This window comes from Hyla sarda, chromosome 2, assembly GCF_029499605.1.
Source record: "Hyla sarda isolate aHylSar1 chromosome 2, aHylSar1.hap1, whole genome shotgun sequence".
NCBI classification, from domain to species: Eukaryota; Metazoa; Chordata; class Amphibia; order Anura; family Hylidae; genus Hyla; species Hyla sarda.
Genome location: NC_079190.1, coordinates 326,320,921 through 326,342,500, shown reverse-complemented (window position 1 = coordinate 326,342,500; position 21,580 = coordinate 326,320,921). Strand labels below are relative to the sequence as shown.

At 41.7% G+C, this 21,580-nt stretch overlaps 1 protein-coding gene across 3 annotated transcripts in view; it reads right to left on the bottom strand.

Moving 5' to 3' along the window:
* Nucleotides 1-21,580, bottom strand: part of LAMB3 (laminin subunit beta 3) — a 134,200-nt gene that overhangs the window by 45,231 nt on the left and 67,389 nt on the right. The gene's annotated exons all lie outside the window — the stretch shown is intronic.

The following is a 21,580-nucleotide window of genomic DNA, read 5'->3' as shown; positions in this document are numbered from 1 at the left end:
CTTTACTCATTCATTCATGACAATCATGTGCCCTGTACGACACTAAGTGAGACTACTGGGTTCAGGGCAAAGACAGTCAACTTTACACAGAGCAACCCTTGGCATCACTTCCAAACTAACCAGAGACATACAAACATTATAAACTATATGTACTGTAGGTAGCAAATAGTTAAATAACTATAAGGATAAAGCCCAAAGTAATAAACAAAAACAATATTTATCAATTGATGAAAGAAATGAACACCTCACATTACATCAGATTAATTCTATCTGTTCAATAGGACCCATGCACAATATGGTTCCTGATTCTGAAGAAAATCAATATGATCATTTTTTTTTCTTCTGAAATCCACACAAAACTGCATTGAAGTTAATGGGATGGTGATACATTTGAGCATGGTTGTCTGACAATACAATGTATACATGGGCCTTCCAACTCCCACTTGACGCATGCTATAGAGATTTAATTAACAACAAATTGCCATCTATTTTCAATGACGACTAATAGAATTGTAAATGCAGCTCTGGACTCTAACACCCGTTATACCTTAGGATCAGTATGTTAAGTAATTCAATGCATTTTCAATGTTACTCATTAATGTCTAAACTTAAATATATTTACAATAATAATCTATAGAAATCCATATATAAATATGTATCTATAGTTTTATTTATTAGTCCTATGAGGCTTGCTTGGAACATTTCACATTACAGGAAGAAACTATATAAAGTCTAAATTGAACCATTACGGTAACATGGGAAAGTTATCTAGGGTAACCTAGTGAAATTTCCCAAGGACCACAAACAGACCTTTGTAGTGGCTTTTGTCTGCAACCATTCCCTAAACTAGGTGAAAGGTTACTGGGTGAAAAGTCAGTCTGTATAGGGATTGCTCTGGTCTGAGAAGGCCGAAAGCTCCACAGGCACAGCTCAGCCACATGTACATTTCTATAGAGGATCTTATTTCTATAACAAAGAACTGTCACATTTAGGAGGAAACCTGTTGTGCTGTGACTCAGATGGTGACTAAGATGCCTCCCACAGGACATAGAGGGGCATTTACTAAGGGGTTTAGTCATTTTTTTCTGACTATTTTTGGCACAAAATCGTCGCAATTGCGCCTACCCTATAAATTGTGCGACTTTCCCTAGCAAGAGCTAGAAAGTCAAAAAAAAATTCCCGCTTAATTTACGCAAGTTTTCAGTTTTGACTTGCAGTGGTCAGGAATTTATTAACTGAGACAGTCGCAGTTGCGCAATAAACTGTCGCAACGGCCATAAAAATTTACTAAATTTACTCCAGCTCCAACATGGAGCAGGAAAAGCTATTGCCGCCCGGGCTCCGACATACTTTCTCCCCGCTACCCTCACTGCGCTACCGGGACACTGCAGTGATTTATATCCCCCCCCCCCCTCTCACCTGCCAGCGCCACACAACTCCCATCTGTCTGCTGTTGCAAGACTACAAGTCCCAGCAGGGCCTTACAGTGAGGACACGCTGGGAGTTGTAGTCTTGTAGCAGCGGGAGCTGAGCGGCGCGGGCGGGAGACAAGGGGGGTAGCGGGGAGACCGTATGAGGAGCCCGGGCGGCTGCACTGTAATGTCAGCCCAGGCTCCTGCCCTGAGAGCCATAGGCTTTGGCTGTCCGGGCATGCTGGGTGTTGTAGTTTTGCAACAGCTGGAGGGCCACAGTTTGCAGACCACTGGTGTGTGGTCTGTAAACTGTAGTCCTCCAGCTGTTGCAAAACTAAACAGCTGAAGGGGACCGGCGAAGAAGTTCACTTACCCTTCCGAGGCTCCAGCGACGATCGCTGACGGAGATCGTCGCGCGGCAGTGTCGTGCAGCGCTGCATCCTACGGAAGCCGGTAAGTTGCGCAAGCTTCCCAACCAGGGTGCCTCCAAATGTTGCAAGACTACAACTCCCAGCATGCCTGGACACCCTTTGGCTGTCCGGGCATGCTGGGAGTTGTAGTTTTGCAACAGCTGGAGGCACCCTTGTTGGGAAACACTGGCCTAAAACAGTGTTTCCCAACCAGGGTGCCTCCAGATGTTGCAAGACTACAACTCCCAGCATGCCTGGACAGCCATTGGCTGTCCAGGCATGCTGGGAGTTGTAGCTTTGCAACAGCTGGAGGGCCACAGTTTGCAGACCACTGGTTTGTGGTCTGTAAACTGTAGTCCTCCAGCTGTTGCAAAACTAAACAGCTGAAGGGGACCGGCGAAGAAGTTCACTTACTCTTCCGAGGCTCCAGCGACGATCGCTGTCGGAGATCGTCGCGCGGCAGTGTCGCGCGGTAGTGTCGTGCAGCGCTGGATCCTACGGAAGCCGGTAAGTTGCGCAAGCTTCCCAACCAGGGTGCCTCCAAATGTTGCAAGACTACAACTCCCAGCATGCCTGGACACCCTTTGGCTGTCCGGGCATGCTGGGAGTTGTGGTTTAGCAACAGCTGGAGGCACCCTGGTTGGGAAACACTGGCCTAAAACAGTTGGGAAACACTGGCCTAAAACAGTGTTTCCCAACCAGGGTGCCTCCAGATGTTGCAAGACTACAACTCCCAGCATGCCTGGACAGCCAAAGGCTGTCTAGGCATGCAGGGAGTTGTAGTCTTGCAACATCTGGAGGCACCCTGGTTGGGAAACACTGTTTTAGGCCAGTGTTTCCCAACCAGGGTGCCTCCAGATGTTGAAAGACTACAACTCCCAGCATGCCTGGACAGCCTTTGACTGTCCAGGCATGCTGGGGCTTGTAGTTTTGCAACATCTGGAGGCACCCTGGTTGGGAAACACTGTTTTAGGCCAGTGTTTCCCAGCCAGGTTGCCTCCAGATGTTGCAAAACTACAACTACCAGCATGCCTAGACAGCCTTTGACTGTCCAGGCATGCTGGGACTTGTAGTTTTGCAACATCTGGAGGCACCCTGGTTGGGAAACACAGTTTTAGGCCAGTGTTTCCCAGCCAGGTTGCCTCCAGATGTTGCAAAACTACAACTCCCAGCATGCCTAGACAGCCTTTAACTGTCCAGGCATGCTGGGACTTGTAGTTTTGCAACATCTGGAGGCACCTTGGTTGGGAAACACTGTTTTAGGCCAGTGTTTCCCAGCCAGGTTGCCTCCAGATGTTGCAAAACTACAACTCCCAGCATGCCTAGACAGCCTTTGACTGTCCAGGCATGCTGGGACTTGTAGTTTTGCAACATCTGGAGGCACCTTGGTTGGGAAACACTGTTTTAGGCCAGTGTTTCCCAGCCAGGTTGCCTCCAGATGTTGCAAAACTACAACTCCCAGCATGCCTAGACAGCCTTTGACTGTCCAGGCATGCTGGGGCTTGTAGTTTTGCAACATCTGGAGGCACCCTGGTTGGGAAACACTGGCCTAAAACAGTGTTTCCCAACCAGGGTGCCTCCAGATGTTGCAAAACTACAAGTCCCAGGTTGGGAAACACTGTGCCCGGCCTCCGCCCCACCTTACTGTAAGGGCATGCTGGGAGTTGTAGTCCTGCAGCTGGGGGCAGGGGACAAGCTTGTCACTTGCCCACACATCTCCTGCACCACACAACTACAACTCCCAGCATGTCCTTACTGTAAGGGCATGCTGGCAGTTGTAGTCGTGCGGGGCGGGAGATGTGTGAGCAGGTGATAATAAATGTACTAACCCATTTTTTTTGTTTTCTTCTCATTTCAGATCCGTGTATCCTGTGGACTCCTTCGGATTCGGTGGACTACTTCGATGACCAGCGTTTTTCTTTGTTTGATTTTAATAAAATGGTTAACGAGGGCTTGTGGGGGAGTGTTTTTTGTAATAAAAAATTTTTAAAACCTGTTGTGTTTTTTTCTTACTTTACTAGACAGGCTTAGTAGTGGAAGCTGTCTTATAGACAGAGTCCATTACTAACCTGGGCTTAGCGCTAGCCACAAAAACAGCTAGCGCTAACCCCCTATTATTACCCCGGTATCCAATGCCACAGGGGTGCCGGGAAGAGCCGGTACCAACAGGCCTGGAGCGTCAAAAATGGCGCTCCTGGGCCTAAGCGGTAACAGGCTGGCGTTATTTAGGCTGGGGAGGGCCAGTAACAATGGTCCTCGCCCACCCTGGGAACGTCAGGCTGTTACTGTTTGGTTGGTATTTGGCTGAGAATGAAAATAGGGGGGACCCTATGCGTTGTTTTTTTTTTTTTAAATAAATAATTAAATATATTAAAAAAACGCATAGGGTCCCCCTATTTTTATTCTCAACCAAATACCAACCAAACAGTAACAGCCTGACGTTACCAGGGTGGGCGAGGACCATTGTTACTGGCCCTCCCCAACCTAAATAACGCCAGCCTGTTACCGCCTAGGCCCAGGAGCGCCATTTTTGACGCTCCGGGCCTGTTGGTACCGGCTCTTCCCGGCACCCCTGTGGTGTTGGGTACCGGGGTAATAATTGGGGGTTAGCGCTAGCTGTTTTTGTGGCTAACGCTAACCCCGGCTTAGTAATGGACTCAGTCTATAAGATAGCTTCCACTACTAAGCCTGTCTAGTAAAGTAAAATAAAAATAAAACACAACAGGTTTAAAAAAAAATTTATTACAAAAAACACTCCCCCACAAGCCCTCGTTAACCATTTTATTAACATCAAGCAAAGAAAAACGCTGGTCATCGAAGTAGTCCACCGAATCCAAAGGAGTCCACAGGATACACAGATCTGTAGAAGAAGTAACCAAAAAAAAAAAAAGTGTAAGTACATTTAGGGAGAAAAAAAACTGTGTTAAAAAAATTTAATAAACACACACACACACTAAACGCCGTTTACCACTTCTGAGCCATGACTACAATTTACAGTGATCCCTCAACTTACAATGGCCTCAACATACAATAGTTTCAACATACAATGGTCTTTTCTGGACCATCGTAAGTTGAAACCAGACTCAACATACAATGCTACAGACAGTCCAGATCTGTAAAACGTGTCAATGGCTGGAAGAACCAACCAATCAAAATGGGCATTCACTGGTAAAACCCCTGTATTACTAAAGTGTATGCACTGACTGGTGTCTGGTATGACATGTTCTGTACACTTTACCTGTATCAGGGTTAGCTGCTCTTTTGGACACCAGGTGAGGGCGACTCCATTACTTGTTTGGGACATTGCCTGTACTGTACAGGACCCCTGAAGAAGCTCCTGTCCTCTACATAGACCAGTGTTTCCCAAGCAGGGTGGCCCCATCTTTTGCAAAACTACAACTCCCAGCATGCCCGGACAGCCTTTGGCTGTCCAGGCATGCTGGGAGTTATAGTTTTGCAACAGCTGGAGGCTCCCTGCTTGGGAAACACTGACATAGACAGTGATTTACAGCTCCCAGCAGATCTTTATTACTTTTATATGTAAGGATTTGCTTTATCTATATTAGTTATCTACTTATTTTTCTTTGTCACTTTTTCCTATTTTGGATGACATTTTGGTGCCTTTAGAACCAATTACCACGTTTCCATAGAGTTATGGTCTCAACATACAATGGTTTCAACTTACAATGGTTTTCCTGGAACCAATTAATATTGTAACTTGAGGGACCACTGTAGTTATTGAATTATTTAGATGTGATGAAAAAGCTAAAAAAAAAACTCAAAAACAAAAGATCCAGAAGGAAACCTAGCAGCCAAACCTATTTGGACAGCAGGAAAAAGGAACAGACTATTTTTTCTACTACATGAAGTAAATTTCCCACTTTTGCCTATGTGTGCCAAATTTATTAATGCCGTGCAACAATTTAGTAAATTTGTTGCACATAGTCAAAAATGAAGTAGAAAAAAACAGGGTAAAAACCAGACTACATAGTAAAAGATTAGTAAATGCCCCTCATAGACTCTTCAGTAGAAATTTGGGACAGAAGCTATAATAGTTTTCACTGGACTTATTTCTCCTCAGACATTTACATAACACAACACTGTTCCCGGCTCTGTTACACATAAGAAGATTCCTAGTCAGTGAATAAAACAGGCTTATTATTATTACGATCTTTTCACATCAGAGAAAGATCTACAGCTCCAACATACAATGAAACTACACAAATACATTGGGGGTATTTATGAAGCATTTTACTCTGTTTTTGAAGGGTATATTTAGTGCAATCTTTTGGTGCAGTGCTTTTTTTTCCGACTTTTTGTGCAACTTTTTATTTACATGTGTTCTTGGTATTTTGCTATGGTAGACATTTATTGAGTAGAATTTTTGCAGTGGTCAGGCATTTATGATGTGCGACTTTTTAGTGTGTTGCAAAGTTAGGGGCAACTGGGCTAACTTATGTGCACATCTACTCCAGTCCTGACTTGGCTTACAAACTGGCTGCATTATCGAAAAGTCTCACATTGTCTGACAACAATACTCTTTGCTGCCACCTCTGTCTGTGTCAGGAACTGTCCCGAGAAGGAGAGGTTTGCTATAAAGATTTGTTTCTACTCATGATTTTTTAAAAGAAGTAATTTACAAACCTGTTTCACTTTCTGGAACCAATTGATTTGAAAAAGAAAAAGAAAAAAAAAGTTTTTCCACTGGAATACCCCTTTAAGCCAAATCCTAGGTATACTGATGTTGCAGGCCATAGAAGAAATCTCCTAGGGTACTTCAGGGGCTGCAAGTACTGCCTTTATGGCACATATGCCCTTGGATGTTTTCCTTGAATATAACACAACCAGGGGCTTATGGGATACCATGGCAGACCTTGCAGCTGTTAGAAACACCTGAGAACTCCTTTTTTGTTTCTTCTCTTTGGTCTGTAACATCTGTATACATCTGTATAGATTAGATTTTTCACAAGAAGGGCCTGTGTAATGTTGGCACACAAGCATTGCTTCTTGACCTGTTCAGCTACAGTCAAAGGGGTCTTCTGAGGCAAAAACATTGATTGCACATTCACAGGAAATAAATAGGGCCAAGCTACCATGATGGGTATGGCTGCATGTCCAGGTAGTCTTTAACAGTCAAAAACTTCCAAAAAACCTTTTACTAAAAAAAAATTTAAACTGTAAATGGTGCACACAGAATGGTGCACACAAGGACAGCCTGGATAGCCAAAACCTGGTACAGGTAGCAATATGTGCTTGGCCTAAACATTGTTAAATGGGCACTGTCAGTTACTGAAACTTTTTATAGGCTGTTACTGATGGAAATTAAAGACCATTAAAGTTGATCACATTTTTTTTTTTTATTTAATAAAGAAAATGGCTCCTGGAAATATCCCCACTAGGGGTCCCCTTACCTACTGGTCCTGCAACAGCATCAGACATGTCCATGATTAATGGACAAGAGATGAGTCATGGACAAGGCTGCATGAGCAGACACACCAATCACCTCCCACCACCACAAGGGAGGGACACGTCCCCTTCCCCTGAGAGGATTTCTAACACTGTGAGCTAATGAAGAGAGGTATTTTTATAATAAATATAGGTGATAGAGGCATCAAAACTATAGGTACATAGTCAGGATTAGGTACTGAGTAAAATGTTAAATTTTTTTGTGGGATCTGAAAGGTACGCTTTAAGTGAAGAATAAACATGGAAACATCTTTTATTTCATGTTTACTACTTGCTTGCTACCTTTGCAGGTAAAAAGGGATATACTGTAAAAAAAATCCCTAAAACCTAAAGAGACTAATGCTAAAATAACCGCCATTCTGTTATGTCTCGTCTGAGTGATCATGATGAGACCCCTCTCCTCTGACATCTCAGATGATTTCCTTGCAGTATTACATATTGACAGAATACATTATCTAGTTTATCAGCTATTGTTCCTCTGCTTCATCTTATCTATTAGGGAAATGAGCAATTTTCACTTTCATAACATCATCCAATACTGTGACTCAAAATAAATTCTGGGCAAAGGGATGCAGATGATTTCAAGTCTACATTCCACTGCTCTGCCTCATTTACTATAATTCCACCAAATCTATCAATGTTCCGGCAGGGCGGACCTCAATCCGATGACTTTGATGCTGCTGCCTGCATAATGTTTCGAAAGCAGCAAAAGAGAAAATCGCATTAGTCATATCTTGCAGTAGTTTCCATAACCATATAACCTTTATACTGATATCCTGATATGACTGTCTTCTGCCAGTGGTTTGTACTGTGCTAGGACAATTGGTAACAAGAGGGGTATGTAATACCATCTCATGACTTTAGGCTCATAGATTGTGAATTTTATTTTTTATTCATTAAAATATATTGCACATATTGAGCAACTGTAGATTTTTTAACCTAGAGAACTCCTGAGGGCTTTCAGGCATTGTCCAAGAATATAAAAACAGTGCCACACTTGTCAACTGGAATAGTCATCTATCTTTCAATGTATGAGCCCAGTGGCCATGTTTTTATTATCGGGAAGCTGCAGCTTTTTCTTAGCAAGGTGTCAATAAAGAAGAAAGCAGGATTTCTCACACTGTGCAGGATGGAAAGCTAGTTTTATTTTTAGACAAAAGCTGTCACTTCTCATCCTAAATCTGCACCATACGAGACTGGTATAGTATCCATGGAACAATGTGAATAGTTATCCTTAGAATTTGTAGTGACTTTACCTATCCAATTTGATATAGGCCTCTGGCTCCTTAAAGAATTGTTTATAATGTTTTCTATGTTTTTATCGGATCTGGATTCCAGGAATTTACTTCTTTAGTTTAAAGCTCTGATTAACTTTTAGTTTAAGCCCTGACCTGACACAATCCTCCTCTATGACCTTCACAGTTAATACTTGTCAATCAGCACAGGGGCTAGTGGGTTATCTACAGAGGGTTTGTGAAGATACAGATAAAAAGTACCTCAAGAGAGGTTTTTATTAAGTACTTTGGGATTTCTAAGATGACGTCAGCTCACCATCTGTTCTTTAACCCCTTAAGGACCCAGCCATTTTACACCTCAGGACCCGGCCATTTTTTGCACATCTGACCACTGTCACTTTAAACATTAATAACTCTGGAATGCTTTTAGTTATCATTCTGATTCCGAGATTGTTTTTTCGTGACATATTCTACTTTAACATAGTGGTAAAATTTTGTGGTATCTTGCATCCTTTCTTGGTGAAAAATCCTAAAATTTGATGAAAAATTTGAAAATTTTGCATTTTTCTAACTTTGAAGCTCTCTGCTTGTTTTTATTCACATATACAATATGTCTACTTTATGTTTGCATCATAAAATTTACGTGTTTTTACTTTTGGAAGACACCAGAGGGCTTCAAAGTTCAGCTGAAATTTTCAAATTTTTCACAAAATTTCCAAACTCACAATTTTTCAGGGACCAGTTCAGGTTTGAAGTGGATTTGAAGGGTCTTCATATTAGAAATACCCCACAAATGACCCCATTATAAAAACTGCACCCCCCAAAGTATTCAAAATGACATTCAGTCAGTGTTTTAACCCTTTAGGTGTTTCACAGGAATAACAGCAAAGTGAAGGAGAAAATTCACAATCTCCATTTTTAACACACGCATGTTCTTGTAGACCCAATTTTTGCATTTTTACAAGGGGAAGAAGGAGAAAATGTATACTTCAATTTGTAGCCCAATTTCTCTCGAGTAAGGACATACCTCATATGTCTATGTAAAGTGTTCGGCGGGCGCAGTAGAGGGCTCAGAAGCGAAGGAGCGACAAGGGGATTTTGGAGAGTACGTTTTTTTAAAATGGTTTTTGGGGGGCATGTTGCATTTAGGAAGCCCCTATGGTGCCAGAACAGCAAAAATCCCCCACATGGCATACCATTTTGGAAACTAGACCCCTTGAGGTACGTAACAAGGAATAAAGTGAGCCTTAATTCCCCACAGGGGTTTCACGACTTTTGCATATGTAAAAAAATAAAAATAAAATTTCACTAAAATGTGTGTTTCCCCCCAAATTTCACATTTTTGCAAGGGTTAATAGCAGAAAACACCCCCCAAACATAGTAACCCCATGTCGCATTTAGGAAGCCCCTATGGTGCCAGGACAGCAAAAAAAAAAACACATGGCATACCATTTTGGAAACTAGACCCCTTGTGGAACGTAACAAGAAATAAAGTGAGCCTTAATACCCCACAGGGGTTTCAAGACTTTTGCATACGTAAAAAAAAACCACATCTCTTCTGAGTATGGAGGTACCCCATAAGTTGACCTGAAGTGCACTACGGGCGAACTACAATGCTCAGAAGAGAAGGAGGCATATTTGGCTTTTTGAGAGCAAATTTTGCTCGGGGGGCATGTTGCATTTAGGAAGCCCATATGGTGCCAGGACAGCAAAATAACCCCCACATGGCATACCATTTTGGAAACTAGACCCCTTGAGGAATGTAACAAGGTGTAAATTGAGCATTTACCCCCCACTGGTGTCTGTCATATCTTTGGAACAGTGGGCTGTACAACATTTTTGATTTGCACAGCCTACTGTTCCAAAGATCTGTCAGACACCTGTGGGGTGTAAATTCTCACTGCACCCCTCATTACATTCCGTGAGGGGTGTAGTTTCCGAAATGGGGTCACATGTGGGGTTGTTTTTTTTTTGCGTTTGTCAAAACCGCTGTAACAATCAGCCACCCCTGTGCAAATCACCTCAAATGTACATGGCGCACTCTCCCTTCTGGGCCTTGTTGTGCGCCCCCAGAGCACTTTGCGCCCACATATGTGGTATCTCCGTACTCGGGAGAAATTGCGTTAGAAATTTTGGGGGGCTTTTTTCCCCTTTACCTCTTGTCAAAATGAAAAGTATAGGGCAACACCAGCATGTTAGTGTAAAAAGTAAATTTTTTTTACACTAACATGCTGGTGTAGACCCCAACTTCACCTTTTCATAAGGGGTGAAAGGAGAAAAAGCCCCCCAAAATTTGTTAGGCAATTTCTCCTGAGTACGGCGATACCCCATATGTGACCCTAAACTGTTTCCTTGAAATACGACAGGGCTCTGAATTGAGAGCGCCATGTGCATTTGAGGCCTGAATTAGGGATTTGCATAGGGGTGGACATAGGGGTATTCTACGCCAGTGATTCCCAAACAGGGTGCATCCAGCTGTTGCAAAACTCCCAGCATGCCTGGACAGTCAACGGCTGTCCGGCAATACTGGGAGTTGTTGTTTTGCAACAGCTGGAGGCTCCATTTTGAAAACAGTGGCGTACCAGACGTTTTTCATTTTTATGTATGTGTATATGTAGTGTTTTTTACTTTTTATTTTATTTTGTGTTAGTGTAGTGTAGTGTTTTTAGGGTACAGTCACACGGGTGGGGGTTACAGCAAGTTTCCCGCTGCGAGTTTGAGATGCCGCGCAAAATTTGCTGCATTGCAAACTTGCAGCCCGATACTCACTGTAAGCCCCTGCCCATGTGAATGTACCCTGTACATTCACAGGGGGGGGACACCTCCAGCTGTTGCAAAACTACAACTCCCAGCATGCACAGTCTCAGTGCATGCTGGTAGTTATAGTTTTGCAACAGCTGGAGGCACACGGGTTGGGAAACACTGAGTTAGGAAACAATGTTTCCCAACCAGTGTGCCTCCAGCTGTTGCAAGACCACAACTCCCAAACATTCTCAGGCATGCTGGGAGTTGTAGTTCAGCAACATCTTTAGCGCCAGATGTTGCCGAACTACAACTCCCAGCATGCTTGGAGTTGTAGTTTTGCAACATCTGGAGGACTGTTCCCAATCTGTGCCCTTCCAGATGTTGCAAAACTACAACTCCCAGTATGCCAAAACTGTCCAGGCATTCTGGGAGTTGTAGTTCTGAAACATCTGAAGGGCCAGATGTTACAGAACTACAACTCCCAGCAGGCCTGGACAGTAAGGGCATGCTGAGGATGTGTAGTTTTGCAACATCTGGAAGGGCACAGTGGTCCAAAAACTGTGGACCTCCAGAAGTTGCAAAACTGCAACTCCCAGCATGCCCAAGGGCTGTCTGGGCATGCTGGGAGTTGTAGTTTACAGGGTCCCTTCATCGTCCCTTCAAGACCCTTCATCGTCTGGATCCGGGTCTTCAGGGACGAGGTAAGTACCGGGGCCGGTCCCCAGCACTCCCCCGTCCCCCGCCGTGTCCTCCGGTCTTCCTCCCGTCCTCTCCGGACTTCAAGGGGCCAGGCAGGACGGGAGGAAGTAACCGCCCCCCCTCCTGCGATTGGTCGGTTAACTAACCGACAGATCGCAGGGTATAGGAGGAGGTGGCAGGCTTGCCACCTCGCTTCTATACTTTAGCATGGACCTGGCTGTCTGTGACAGCCGGGATCATGCGAAATTACCGGGCGGTCGGGTCCCAGAGACCCGATCAACCTGGTATCGCCGCAGATCGCAAGGGCGATTTCCCTTGCGATTTGCGGCGATCGCCGACATGGGGGGCCTACATGGCCCCCCTCGGCGTTTGCCCTGGATGCCTGCTGAAGGATTTCAGCAGGCATCCGGTTACGATCTCTGCCCGGCGAGCGGCAGAGACCGGAAAACGCCAGGACGTACGGGGACGTCCTGGGTCCTTAAAGCCCACGGTGCGGGGACGTCCCTGTACGTCCTGGGTCCTTAAGAGGTTAAAGTGTCCTTGTCCTTTAAAAAAAACTGGTGACAAGTCTTAGAGACATGTCACAGAGTCAAATAATTTGATCAAATGGAGCCTCAGTACTGGAACCCCACAGTCACTAGAATGAGCAAAGAGAAGGGTGCAGTAGCCCGCTTTACTCCTCAGCTTGCAGCAATCTCTGTTCAACTTTACTGGACAGTCCAATAGATAATGGGACTGTCCAGTAAAGCTAGAACAAGATCATTGTGAGCTGGGAAGTGAAGTGCTTAAGTGTGAATTTCTCCCTGTTCGTTTTAATAATTGGAGGGGGTCTCAGCAATGAGACCTTGACCAATCAAAACTTTAGACAAGTAAACGGGGCACTTTGAACTCAAAATATAGTTTAAATATTATGAATTGATGACTTTTTATTCCCTGATTAAAATATGTAGGCAAGAACCTATAATCACTATCATGCTGCCTTTACCATGAGTTATCAGAGCAGTTCTTGGTGGCTTCTCTCAACCCCTCAAGGCTTTATTGATAGATCTCCTCCTGCACAGGCATACAAAGAGATCTATCAGTCAAGGCTGGTGGGCTGGCAGAAACCAGTGAGGACTTGTGGTTCAGCATGAGAATGATAAAGGGGTTCCCTTTCATGTCAAATTCCTGTGAACCCATTTGCAGACCCATTGGCATCTATAAAAATCTTTGAATGGCCATGGAATATAAGGGTGTGCAGAGTACTCCAGGGTGCTTTCTTTGGTGCTTTTTTCTGGCTAAAAGAAAAATTCAAAAAGGTCATCTTCTGCTAGGTCACGTTAATATGGTATAAGTATTTGAGCTGATGGGACAACCCCTCTGATGATGGAAGGTAATCTGACCTGTTCTTAGTTAAGCTGATATAGGGGAGTTCATGGTAATATAAATGCAATGTAAAGCTGGAGGTACACTACTGGAGGGAAAGCAGGGATATCACTTACACCTAAGCCATGGAGCCATTTTAGGGGCACACAGACCTCTTTACCACACCAGCATAATAAATGACAAATGGTAGGTGCAGGATCATGTAATGAATGTGACACTGGGGCCATGAGCTTCAATTCGATTTTGCTATGAATGGTGCCTACAACAAGGTGATTTTGTACTGTCATTCTTCTGGAAGACGTACAATCTTTAATTTTACTAGAAAACATATTTTGTACATCAAATAGTGTAAGGGTTAACATTTACGTCAATATTTAACATAATCTATACATAATGTATTTCCAGGAAGCTGGGTATTTCTTCTACATTGTGATTAAGGGAATTTATTTTGAAATGATAAAAGCAGACTGAAAGCATACATCATCTACTGTATCGAGTATATAGTATTGAGTATATAGACATAGGTGAAAAATAATTATATAGATAGATAGATGAACAGTGGCACTTTAATATGGTGAAGAAAAAGTGGTCTTTATTCACACAAACATGATGTTCACATTTGTGTGAATAAGGATCACTTTTTCTTCACCATATTGGAGTGACATTGTTCATCTGTAAGCTGCATCAATGAGGAACCCTAACCCAGACCTATTACCTTGTGCACCTGTGTATTGCTGTTTTTGTGGAGTGCTGTTTTCTGGGGAGACTATATTTATATATATGATGAAAGAACACTGCAGCACTCCAAGATGTGGTAAAAAACTTGTAAAAAAGTGTTTATTCCATCAAAAATGCAGAAGGCAACGTTTCAGCTGCTAACATACAGCCTTTCTCAAGCTTGAGATATGCTGTATGTTAGCAGCTGAAACATTGCCTTCTGCATTTTTGATGGAATAAACACTTTTCTACAAGTTTTTTTTACCACATCTTGGAGTGCTGCAGGGTTCTTTCACCTTCTTGAAGTTTGGAGTTCCGTGACCAGGGTCTCCCACTGAATTGCACCCATCTTCATTTATTCTGACGGTGTGCTGCTTTTTCTTTATATATATATATATATATATATATATATATATATATATATATATACACAGACAGTGGGGTTCAAAAGTTTTTGGCACCCCAGGTAAAAATTTGTATTAATGTGCATAAAGCCAAGGAAAGATGGAAAAATCTCCAAAAGGCATCAAATTACAGATTAGACATTCTTATAATATGTCAACAAAAGTTAGATTTTATTTCCATCATTTACACTTTCAAAATAACAGAAAACAAAAAAATGGTGTCTGCAAAAATTTGGGCACCCTGCAGAGTTAATATCTTGTACTGCCCCCTTTGGCAAGTATCACAGCTTGTAAACGCTTTTTGTAACCAGCCAAGAGTCTTGTCTTGTTTGAGGTATCTTTGCCCATTCTTCCTTACAAAAGTCTTCCAGTTCTTTGAGATTTCAGGGCTGTCTGTCACGCACTGCTCTTTTAAGGTCTATCCATAGATTTTCAATTATGTTGAGGTCAGGAGATTGTGAAGGCCATGGCAAAACCTTCAGTTTACACCTCTTGATGTAATTCTATGTGGATTTTGAGGTGTGTTTAGGATCATCATCCATTTGTAGAAGCCATCCTCTCTTTAACTTCAGCTTTTTTACAGATGGCATCAAATTAGCATCCAAAATTTGCTGACATTTTATTGAATCCATGTTTCCTTCTACATGTGAGATGTTCCCTGTGCCACTATCTGCAATACAACCCCAAAGCATGATTGATCCACCACCATGCTTAACAGTTGGACAGAGGTTCTTTTCATTAAATTCTGTTCCTCTTCTTCTCCAAACGTACCTTTGCTCATTCCGGCCAAAGTTTAATTTTAACCTCATCGGTCCACAGAACTTGTTTCCAAAATGCATCAGGCTTGTCTATATGTTCATTTGCAAAGTTCAAGAACACCCCTGAGGAAGTCACAAACGGTGACGGAACGCGTGGGGCTTTAGGGGTCCCGTCCCGCTTTCCATCTTTTCGGCTCCTTTGTTCTGTGGTTGCTGTGCACTGGTGATATGCATTTATATATCTTCTCTTTGTACATCGTGTATTCCTTTTTCATTTGATGTTAGGATTATTTATTCGGTGACATAGTTTGATGCTGTATGTGTATTATCTTATTAGTTAGCACCACTGTCTGAGCCATTATATTGTATTATAGAGGGACGGGACTTTGGCGAGAAGGGGGTTCATGGCCCCTCTCCCATGTTGTAGAGGTTGCTCAATTAAGAGCCTTTTAACTGATTTTAGCTCTTTCTGTCTTTTTTTCATCTTTATATGATATTTAATAAAATAAAACATGTTACTTATATGAATATTGATCCTGTGGTGTGCACTCTTTACAGTAAATCTTTACCCTTGTATAGAAACATTTGCAAAGTTCAAACGCTGATTTTTGTGGTGAGGACGTAGAAGAGGTTTTCTTCTAATGACTCTTCCATGAAGACCATATTTGTACAAGTATCTCTTTATAGTGGAATAGTGTACCACAACTCCAATGTCTGCCAGATCTTTCTGGAGGGATTGTGCAGTCAAACGTGGGTTTTGAATTGTTTTTCTCACAATCCTGCGAGCTGTTCTGTCTGATATTTTTCTTGGTCTTCCAGATCTTGCTTTAACTTCCACTGTTCCTGATGACTGCTATTTCCTAATTACATTCCGAACAGAGGATATTGACATCTGAAAATGTTTTGCTATCTTCTTATAGCCTTCTCCAGCTTTGTGAGCGTCAACTATTTCAGTTTCAGATTTCTAGACAACTGCTTAGAAGAACCCATGGTACTGATTGTTGGGGAAAGGTCAGATGAGTCTGGGCATTTAAAACCTTTGAGACTGACATCACCTGGTCTTCCCAGATGATGATTGAGAACAATCCATGACACTGGCAGGTATCAGCTTTGCAAAGGGGGCAGTGCATGCTATAAATTCTGCAGGGTGCCCAAACTTTTGCAGACGCCATTTTTTTGTTTTCTGTTATTTTGAAAGTGTAAATGATGGAAATAAAATCTAACTTTTGTTGACATATTATAAGAATGTCTAATCTGTAATTTGATGCCTTTTGGAGATTTTTCCATCTTTTCTTGGCTTCTTTATGCACATTAATACATATTTTTACCTGGGGTGCCCAAACTTTTGATCCCCACTGTATATATATATACAGGGCACAGTAAGCACAACACATAGTGCAAACACTTCAAAAGATCTGCAAGTTATAAATCTATCAGGGAAAATACTAAGTGAGGCTGAAATGAATTTACTAGCGAGAGGACTCACCTTTGTTCCCACAGTAAAATTCGACCCATTTATATGGGTTAAAGATTTAAATTTGTTTACAAGAAAATTGAAATGGAGGAAATATTTCCTTCTACAAGATCATAAACAAAGTAGAGAAATGGGGTTAGAATTAGAGGACATACCATTATTTCACAACATGGTTGATCTAACAAGAGAAGCATCGTTGGGTGAAGGATTGGGGCCATTCACTAAACTACATAAAAAGAGTACAAGACCAGCCCCTATTGGAGATTATAGCAATATAGAAGTGTTTACAGATGTTGTAACAAAAGCCCTGAGATCCCTGGACCCCAGGTCCAGCGTATTACAAAATCTCACTAGAGCAGAAGAACAGGCACTAAGAACCTTGGAGCGGGATTCCTCCCTGGTCATCAAACCCTCGGACAAAGGGGGAAACATTGTATTGATGACCAGGGATGAATATAAAAGGATGTGCCTCAATCTACTAGATGACAGGCAATGCTATCAGCGTCTGCCGGAAAATCCTACAAAAAAATTTAGTGCTGAGCTGTTACAGATATTGAATGAAGCTAAAACAGAGAAATTGATAAGTAATGCTGAATATGAATATCTAAAACCAGACATGCCACAAACAGCATGCTTTTATACTATTCCCAAGATACACAAGGGGTACCCCCCACTGAAGGGAAGACCAATTGTGTCAGGAGTGGATAATTTGACGCAAGCCCCAAGTCAATATGTGGACCAAGTACTTAGACCATTTGTATACTCATTACCATCATATGTACGGGATACACTGGATGTACTGAGAAGACTCGAGGGGTTAGTGCTTGAGGAAGGGTCTTATTTGGCGTCTTTGGACGTAGAGGCGCTATACTCGAGCATCCCACATGACTTGGGGCTTAAAGCCACTGAGTCCTTCCTAAAAACTAGGGGACTTCAATACACTCCACACAATGATTTTGTCATCCAATTGCTGTCATTTGTCCTTACTAAAAACTATTTTGTCTTCGAGGGGAGGTCCTTCCACCAGCAGCGTGGAACAGCTATGGGGAGCCCCTGCGCCCCCAGTTACGCTAATCTATATTTAGGCTGGTGGGAGGACCAAACCGTATTCGGAGACGAAATGATTGAATGGACACAACATATCAGTTTATGGATACGATTTATAGATGATATCCTGCTAATTTGGACGTCATCCAAAAGCAAATTTGAAGAGTTTGTACAAAGTCTGAACAAAAACGCATTTAATCTCAGATTTACTCACACGATTAGTCAATATGAAATTGAATTTTTGGACATTAAAATAAAACTGACAACTAATAACAGTATTGAGACCACGCTTCATAGGAAAGAGACAGCCACAAATACCCTTCTTCGGTGGGAGAGTCATCACCCTCTCCCCCTGAGGAAGGGTATACCGACAGGACAATACCTACGGGTAAAGCGCAATTGCTCAAGTCTTTCGGAATTTCAAACTAAAGCTATGGAGTTAAGACAACGATTGAGGGAAAGGGGATACCCCAATAAAGTCCTGAAAAAAGCCTATCATAGGGCCCTCAATAGCCCTAGGACAGAACTATTGATTCCAAAACCTAAACAGGATGGAGAGGAGATTCTCAGAATAATAGGCAACTATGATGTTAAATCGAGGGAGGTAAGAGAAATTTTCCAAAAATATTGGGAGATCCTGAGGGCAGATAAGACACTGGCGGCAGTGCTACCAGAAGATCCCTCTATAACATATCGAAGAGGTAGAAATTTAAAAGATAGACTCATTAGAAGCAATTTGGAACCAGAAACAAACCAGGAGACCTGGTTAAAAACGGGAGCAAAAGGTACCTATCCATGTAGTGGATGCATTGTATGTCCACATATTAAAAGGGGTAATCACTGTGTGAGTGCCACTAATCAAAAGTTATTTCCCCTGAAGCATTGGGCAAATTGCAACACGAAAGGGGTGGTCTATGTGTTGAGTTGTCCGTGCCCGGTCAACTATGTAGGCAAAACATTTAGAACATTGAAAAATAGGGTACAGGAACATCTGGCTGATATAAGGCATCGAAGAGACACCCCAGTGGGAAATCACTTCTCATGTAGCCACGACGGTGACCCTAGAGAACTTAAGGTACAGGTGCTGGAAGTGGTTAAGCCCCCAGTTAGAGGGGGGAACTGGGATAAAATTCTCCTGCAAGTAGAAGCTAAATGGACATTTCTTATGGATTCAGTCAGACCCAAGGGATTGAATGAATTCATAGCATTTTCAAGCTTCATTTAAATGAGAAATAAATAATCCCTCCCCTAGCGTCCCTAATATACTTCTTACAAAGTAAGAAAGACCAACAAAATAAAGTAAATAATAAACATATAATTTTTCATAGTTATATATCGGATCGGTCAATAAATTTGCAGCGCCTCGGTAACAATGCAAATCTCTGTATTAATATATCACTGCAGCCTCAATAATTCCATCTAAACAGAAACTGACAGAATGGTTAGAACGTGTATTACTACCCTAACCCTGACCAGAATACACTCCCCCATACACCTGGTCCCAATACACACCTTCTCTGCACATAGACACGCCAGGTAACTGACGTAGCAAGCAGTGATAGGTAGAATCAGAAAGGAAGGAGGGTGGAGTGGGAATGACGTCCTATTTAAAGAAGATACAATGGCGGCATTTGGTGCTGACCGCCATCAGTGTCGGACATCAAACAACCTGGCTCTATACTTCTGATGAAAGAAAATGGCCTAATATGGTTCCTGAAGACCTGGCAAAAGAAACGCGTCGAACCTAGACAATGTGAACTGCATCCTTGATCTACACCAGGTTTTTCTTTCCATTTTGCACTTTTTTCTATTGACCTCTCTTAAACAAGATATAAGGCAATGCATGCATGCAAAGTGTAAATAGATTCCTGTGAGAAAGGAAATATGATACTAAGTGAATAATAATTACGGAACACTTGTATCAAATATATCAAATATGCAAATGGATAACAAAAAGAAATAAGTGCATATTTAAATATATCAATATGATAAAGGTCATAAGTTGCTGACAATCGCATTATAGACTGTGCATACTAAATACAACTACAATCAATGACTACTAACGTTTGAATTTTACAAAATATTAAACTGGATAATATCCTCACATCTGCATTTGGCTCCATATACGCTGAACAATATGTGTGACCGCAATACAATGTGAATAGAGTCTTTACGTACTCAGAAGTTTATATACAATCGTCCAATTACATCTGAATCTACTTGTGCATGAGTAACCAAAAGGCTACAAATTGTGTGAAATATGCATGTGGTGATCTATTGGTATTGCGATGATTGATGGGCTCACATACATAGTAATATACTCACTATAAGTAATAGTGAAGAATCGAGGTGTATGAATTACACCCTGAATATTCACTATATAGAGCTCTACAGTGCAGTGAATATATACACCTCAGTATAATAATAATTAACAGATAACACTGTATGAATGAGGTGCTGTGGTGATTGTGAATGTCTCATGGAGAGGGTTAAAAAAGGCTGAGACATGAATACACCAATGTGAACAGAAAGCTAAAACCTAATAACGCAGAGTGGATATTAGAACTACAAAAATAAAACAAATACGAGGACGAATAACTAGGATCGTATATGTTTATATGTGATTTAAATTAATCCCAATCGGAGAGTGTTATACAGTGGAGGATATACGCCTTAGCCGGTGATAAAACGATTTATTTAAGAACCTCAATCTGAAAACTATTCAAATATCACAACCAGTAGGAGTGTGAATGAGCACCTACATAAGGTGTTGGACATACGCCCAGAAGGGCAATCAACCGGCAGCAGTGTGAATAAGCACATACATAGGGGTTTGCACATATACCCAGGTTGACGATCCATTAGCAGAAGTGTGAACAAGCGCACATATAGGGTGTTGGATACACGCCCGGGATGGCGACTAACCCTGTGTACTAATGAACAAACCCATGTGGAGTATAACCAATATATCGCAACCGGCATGAATGTGAACAAGCATACAGCAATATGGGATTAATTGCAATTTAACACAGCACTATGAGCAATATATTACGGAATTGTTGTTGTATTGTACTGGTATTCCAATGTGGATGCGCCTATTACATACTGAAATAAGAAAAGGAGAATAACGCAGGCACAGCGGCTACCTATGTGAATAGGCACCGATACTGAGATTGATCAATAGACCTTTAACACACAGGAACTTATGAACATTGTTTGAACTTTCAGAATTATTACGGAATTATGAACATTGTTTGAACAAAAGTAAATTATATACACTGGTGGCGGTCAAGAAAATAATTTTTCAAAAATTTTCTAAAAAAATTTTCCATTTATTATTTTGTTTTTTGTACATTTTTTAAGGATAAATTAAAAGTAATATTTTAAAGGTTCCCTTTACGATTATTCTTTCTATATATATATATATATATATATATATATATATATATATATATATGAATAATGTATGAAAAATAATCACCAACAGTATGGTAGATCTACCGGTCAGGTCATAAGATACACAACAAGGTTTCATGTGAGGACATTAAACTCCAGTCTGCAAGAATCTATATGCACATTGCAAAATGTAAACAGTAGATCTGAAAGCTGAGATAAGTAGTGGAAACTAAACACTAAATGCTAAAGGTGGCCATACACCATACATAGCTATTGCCTAAACACTACTTCTTCTGATTTCCCAACGCCCCCCACACCCAGACAGTTTCCTTCCACCTTTACCAAAGATTACCAAAACATACCCTAACAAGAGAGGCAACTGTATGCAGTTTTTTTTATTTCCAGAAAATAAGGGTTCTGTAAATGCAGACTATGCCTTATTGTATGTCTTT